The sequence below is a fragment of the Oryzias latipes genome, chromosome 8 (assembly GCF_053564925.1).
Source record: "Oryzias latipes strain Hd-rR chromosome 8, Olatipes_Hd-rR_3.1".
Taxonomy (NCBI): domain Eukaryota; kingdom Metazoa; phylum Chordata; class Actinopteri; order Beloniformes; family Adrianichthyidae; genus Oryzias; species Oryzias latipes.
The window spans coordinates 4550340-4557456 of NC_136244.1; positions in this window are offsets into that span (position 1 = coordinate 4550340).

The window sequence follows — 7117 nt, forward strand, 5'->3', positions numbered from 1 at the left end:
ATGTAAGTGTTTTTCTCTGTCTCCTGTATTTCTCCTCCTGAAAAACGCTTGCCTGGTTTATTAGTGATTAACTAAAGGAGTTAGTTTGGGTGTCCAGGTATGACTTGTTCTAATCAGAGGACTCTGCGCTGTCAGACAAAAAGTTTGGAGCCAAATGCCAGCTCAGACAAGGAAAACAAAGATGTGGACGAATCTATTTCTCTACAAGTGGATGCATTGGAATGGAGCGGAGCAGGGAGCTTGTGGCCTGCCTGTTGTAGCAGTAGTGTCATCGCTACGGGTTTTTCCCAACAGCAATTTTTGTCTGCTCCTGATTCAAAACAACTTTTACATAGATTTAATATAAATCTAATTTAATACTCAGAAACACAGTTTCAATCTTAATTTTTTTTAACTGCGTTCTCCATTATGTGAAAAATGCTACAAGAACTTGCTAAAAATACCCAAAACACAATTTCAGTCATGTTGGATTTTCTAAAGTAACTGGGTGGGATGGGTCCCCCCCTCCAAAAGGTGATGTTGAAAAAAAACAAGCTCTTTTGAAGAACTCTGCTTCCAAAACTGCTATCAGTGAATCAATCTCACTTGTCTTTGCGTAAATCTGCAGACACTTGAGATAATCTGATTGAGCTGCAGATTGAAGTGTTTGAGTCATTTCTTTTTTTGAAACCGGTTTGTCAATTCAGGCATGCAGAAGCTTGACCGCTTTTATTTTGTTTGGTCTTTGCCCCGTACTTAGCGACAGATGCCTGATAAGAGAAAGGAATTCAAAGCAGCCGATGGGGGCCGAGGGACAGCGGGCTTTCAGCAGGACATCACACAAACAGCAGAGGTGGGCTTGCTGAATGCGGCCCAATCCCCACAAAAGGCAAACGTCGGAGTGTTCACCTCAAAGCGTGCCATGGAAAACTTCAGTGCAATGTGTGATTGATGTCCTCTGCATGTCGTTCTGAGAGGAATGCTTCAGTGTTTGTCTTCATTTTTATGAAGAGCAGAGCCTTGGCAGTTCAGCGCCTGGAAAAATCAATAACTCTCACAGTCTCCTGCTCCCCGGGATGGATGGGAAATAGCCGAAATATCAACTGGGGTCAAAGGTCAGGCATTGCTCGAGTGAGTCCAGATGCCGAAAGAGAGAAGCGGTGGGGAACAAAAGGAGAATTTGGGGCAAAATAAGCAGTTTTTGTGGTGAAAAATTATGTGAGATGCCGGACCCAAAACTGTGGGCATGGACGACCAAATATGGAGCCCTCACCACGTCCCTCCCGTCTGCCGTCCTCCTTCAGGGTGTGTCTCCAACCATGGGTGTGTAAAACCATTATATCATCCGCTCCGCAAGACAGAAACCCATTCAGTGACAGTCTGTTAACCGGTGGCACACCAAATCACCAGCCACTCCAGCAATTACTGGAGTGAATTCATGTGTGTGAACATTCACGCATGAGCATTTCAGTGAGAATGCATGCATGCGAAGGGATGTGAGCCTAATCTGAGAAGAAGTGGGTCGACCCAGATAGGTGTTGCTGTTTACCCTACAACCTACCTTCATTTCCTTTTTTTTCCCCGTCAAAAGTCCATCTAAAAGTTCAAAACTGTAATTGTGAACTTCACTGCTTCAAGGACATGTCACGTTAGTAAGACGCCTCTAATTCTTCTCCCAGCCTCTCCATCCTCACCCGCTTCCTTTGCAATCAGTAGACAGGAAGTGGCGATAAGAAGCATGTTGACTCACAACAGAGAGGAATGTGGCATAAAGGGGAAAAACACACATCTCTATGATATTGTAAAACATGTGTGTGTTACACGGGAGCAGCAACAGTGGCTGCTTTGTCCGTGGCAGTCGTCTGGAACAGAGAGGAGACCTAAAGAGGTGGAGGGCGGTGTGTGTTTCAACTACAAATACCACTACATATTTACTATCAACACAGGCTGCCTCTCAGGACCTCCCCTCATCGCTGCCGCATCATCTGACGGTTTGACTCGAAGAATGTCCCATCAAACATTTGGAGCTTCGGGCAGACTGGAGGAGTCCTGGCAGCTCTGCCTCTTGCCGTTTGCTCAGCAGCAGCTGCCGCTGGCTTCCCCTGTCCTTTTTTTGTTGCCTTATATGGTCACAAGAGAGGTTGTGCAAGAGAGGAAGAGAGCGCGAGAGAGCAGGAGTTAGGGTGGAGGTGTGGTCTATTGTTTTTGGCGGAAGGAGGGTAGGGTTGCTTTAGAACCTTTAGTGCTTGTCGTCATCTCTTCTGTCACCTCTGTAAAAGAAGAGGACAACGAAGGGGGGGGGGGTTCAGAGTGTGCAGGAGGGTGGGTCGATTCCCGAGAAGGAATGTTACGGCCTTGTGAAGCATGGAATGAGGTCAAGTGAAAGCAGTCTAGGTGATGGATCATAAACTGTGCAGGGAAACCTTTGATCCGACTCAAAAGAGCTCTCCTGTTAATCTGTGCCTTCAGATTACGACACACCTGCTGTTGTAATGCGGCTGGAATTTCCCTCACCAGATGATCTCATTTACACCACCAAAAAGTTCAGATGACAGGGTTGGTGCTCAGGGCTTTGTCATGAGTATCAGCCGCAGCGTCTGGAATGGGATGTCTGGATAGAAATCACAGGAGAGGAGGGAATGTTTTAGAGTAAAAAAAAAAGTGAGGGAATATCCTGTTGTCCACTTCAGACTCATCTGGTTTTAAAAAAGAGTTTTCTTGGTTCCACATTCCTTCCAGGCAGTTTTCTAGATTTTTAACAATCTTTACATGTCTTCACTCATGCAGTATTTGACAAAAGCAGCCTGGAGGGACAAGAGGTGAGCGATTGGCTAAAGATAAAAGGTTGAAGAGGAGAGACCGCTGCATGTTTTCATACCAGATCTCTGCAGAAAAGTGGTCCGGCAGCTTCATCTTCACGAGAAGATAGTGGGACTGGCCTTTGTAACACAGCAGGACAGACAAAGGATCATTTAGAAAGTAAAGATACTGTTCGAGTGGGGCGGATCAGTCAGGCGTGAGGTTTGTGACAGTTTCAGCCCAAAAGCAAATTAGAATGGAAAGGGATTTTTGTTTTTCATCTTCACTGTTTTCTCATTTAAGAGACTTGGAATAGCTCAATCCTCCATTTCCACTTGCACTCATTTGGGGAAGAGGCCACTCAGTTGGATGGAAGTGGAGCAGTGGACGAGCCCTTAGGAGCTCTCCTTCCAATCTGTGCATCTTCTGGCAGGGCAACAGCATTAGTAGTGTGCTGCGGCAGTCTACGTCCTCCTTCAATCACTCCTGGGTGTTTGAATGGGCAGGAAGGGGATCACGATTTTTGTCTTTTATACTTTTCATGGCTTGTCTGACAATCAAATGATCAGTTCAGGAAGTAACCACTAAGTAGCTTGTGATACAAGTACAACATACCTATGACCCCACCACAACCACCACCACCCAATTTTACGACAAACGTGCATCAATTTTGGTCCAAAAACTTTGCTTTGTCAAAAATCCAGAAAACTGTGCTAATGATTTTCCCTTTTTTGATCTATTATAGGTGCTGCACAGGAGAGCAGTGGTTAGCGCTCTTGCCTCACAGCAAGAAGGCCCTGGTTTGAATCCCAGCTGGGACCTTTCCATGGGGAGTTTGCATGTTCTCCTAGTGTGTGTGTGGGTTTTCTCCAGTTTCCTCCAACAGTCCAAAAACACGCTTTATGGGATAATTGGTGTGGCTAATTTGTTCCTAGGTGTGTGTGGCCTTGCTCACACACTTTGTGTGGCTTTGCTCAACAGTAGCTAGGATAGGCTCCAACAACCCTGTGACCCCAAAAGTGATACAGGGGATTCAGAAGATGGATGGATGGGTGGATGAATGTACTGTAGGTCCAACGTTGTTAGAACAGCAAGAACACAAATGCAGAGACAAAGACAGTGAACGAAGACAAACAAACAAACCAAAGAATGGACCCACACCCACACACACACACACATGCACACATCTTAGAATGCCTGGGCCTGGATTGTGGGAGATGCCTCCTGGATTGTCCCCCTCCTGTTGTCCTTCATAACTGTATCATGATTCTATAATTCAGAAGCAGAATGTTATGAGAGATTTTAACACTTTTGATCTAAAGACACCATAAGATTGTATTTTCTTTTAAATGTAGTATATGAAAAGTCCCAGTCTTAGTAATTTATCAAATTTGAAATAAAGAAGTCACAAGTAACTCTGCAAATCAGAGGAGCTTTTCCAAAAGTAAAGGAACATTTAATCCCCACTTTGACCGCAGATGATTCACTGCCACACTGAAAGAGAGATGATGGAGCACCTGCACAAACACGAGCTTTCATGGAGGAGCCAGCAGATAATTGCTCCTGTGTCTTTAGACGTTAGTGATGACTCTTGTAAACAAAGACAAGGAACCACCAGTCAATGCTGAGGAGTTATGAAACTTGTTTTGGAGCGCTCAGAATGATCAACCGTGTGCTTGCTTAGTTAGTTGTATCAATCTGAAATATCCAGCAGCTGAAATTTAGAGTTTGAAATTAAAAGAACTGGAGTGCATGGTAAATTTTGTTTGAAATTCCCTGGGTTCCTACTATTGTGGAAATAAAGACATAGAGTCAGACTTGTCATGGATTGGAGCAAAACAGCATTTGACAGTCCCAGTTTCCTTAAGTTGTTCCACTTAAAAAGATCAGAGGTCTAAAATGTTCATCATAGCAACAATTCCAACTGTGACATACAGAATGTAAAAGAAAATCCAGGAAATCACACTGTTTGAGTTTTATATACTTATAATTTATATACTCTGTGCAGGAAAAGTGTTAATTTCCTACAAAGGAGCACGAGTTCTGTTCCTAACAGACTGTTGCTTCTTCTTTGAAAAGCTCTTCTAACCTCTGCTGTATCATTGTCACTTGTTTGAACTGAATATCTGTATAAAGACACCTGTCCACACCCTGAAACAGTCAGACTGCAACCTCTCCATCATGGCAGAGACCAAAGAGCTGTCAAAGGACACCAGGGACAAGATTGTAGACCCGAACAAGAATGGGATGAACCAATATCCAATAAACAAGCAGGTTAATGAGAAGAGATCAACTGTTGGAGTGATTACTAGAGAATGGAGGAAATACAAAATCACTGACAATAGACATTGAGGACAAAATGACAATAATCCCAAACACGTCGCCCCAGATCTCATCTGGTGAACTAAAAATGAGAACGAAGAGGAAACAGCCAACAACTACACAGAGGAACTGGCCAACGGCCTGAAGAGAGCTGGGTAACAATGGTTACTATAGTAACACACAACATCGTAATGGTCCTCCAAAGGTCAAAGGTCAGTCCAAAGTTTTTCAGTGAATATGAGACCAAACTCCATCCATCCATCCATCTTCCACTCATCCGAGACCGGGTGGAGGCATCAGTCTAAACAAAGATGTCCAGACTTCCTTCTCCCCGCCCACATCCTCCAGCTCCTCTTGGGAGACCCCCGAGATGTTTCCAGGCCAGCCAAGAGACGTAGTCTCTCCAGCGTGTCCTGGGTCTTCCCCCCACGCTGACATGCCGGGAACACCTCCCCGAGGAGGCGTCCAGACCAGATGCCCAAGACCAAACTCTTTTAGGTTTGAATGTCACTTGACTTCTTTGAAGGGGGAAGAATGCTGAGTAGCATCCTAAGAGCACCACAGTGAAGCATGGTGGTGGAAGCACGGTGGTGGAAGCATCATGCTTTGGTGTTGCTTTTCTGTAAAGGGAACATGACGACTGATCTGTATGAAGGAAAGGATGAACGTGGGGCATGAATGGTGAGATTTGGGGCAAAAATCTCTCTTGCCATCAGTGAAAGCATTGAGGATGAAATGTGGCTGGATCTTCCAGCATGACAATGATCCCAAACACATCGCCTGATAACAAAAGACTGGCTACAGAAAAAGCATTCTAAGGTTCTGGAGTGCTCGAGTCAGTTTCTGGATCTTAACCCAATAGAGAAAGTCAGTGTTTCCAAGCAACAGCCTCGAAACATCACAGCTATTGAGGAGATCTGCATGGAGGGATGGACCAAAATAACAGCTACAGTGTCTGAAGACCTACAAGAAACCTTTCGCCTTTGTTTCACAACCAGGGTTACATTACGAAGTATTGAGGTAAACTTTTGCTATTGATCAAATACTTTTTTTGCACCATTATATAAATAAATTTTTTGAAAGATCAAACTATATGATCTGCTGCATTCTTTCCTTACATTCTGTCTCTCACAAAAATGTAAAACTCAGCTTTTTAAGTGGAATAAGGTTCGACCGAGGGGTTTAACCTCCACCTGATTTCCCCTCAGAGGCCGACGCTCCCGCTCAGGGGACAGTGGTCAGTTTTGTGACAAACATTGGTCATTTTCTCCATAAGCTTTCAAAAAGAGATTTTCAAGCACCTCTAAAATTAATCATTTGCACAACATGAATGTTCCCATATTTGGCCTGCAGAACCCATGTGCTGGGAAGTTCATGCAGGTATATATGCTAATCCCTAATAAAAATATAGCACAAATTCCTATTCATAATTGATAGTTTGGATAAGGTTATTACAGGTTCACACCAGTATGCCATAAGTTTAACATCAGGAAACATTGAAAAAAGTAAAACAAAATTTAAATAAAGAAAATTTCCAAAAAAAAATAAGAAAAGAAAAAACAAATTTTCCAATATGCCATTAAGTTAAGATTAAGATAAAACTGAGTAAGGTTTTCTGTTCAACTCTAGTAAAATGTAATTACTTCTAAATAATAAACAATCTTCACAATCACCACTTCTCAAACTAAAAAGGATCCTGTTGCTTTGTTACATTGTATTTAATTAAAAATGGGTTTTACACCAGTTGAGTTTACAAACCACACAAATAATTTGAATAAATATTTAGAAAAGACTGAACCTCCTGTTTTCTAAATATCTATATTCCTAAAATGTCTGTGGCATCCACTAAAAAACAGGTAACTGCTCCCAAACCTTCAAAACTCTAATTTTTAGTATTTTTAGGGATAAAGATATTTGAATTGTTACCAAGTTATGTGAAACTGAGAGAAAATACAGCAGTTAAGGGCTGTTCAGAGTTTAGAAAAAGATGATTTGTGAAGCACAAAAACTCAAAGGG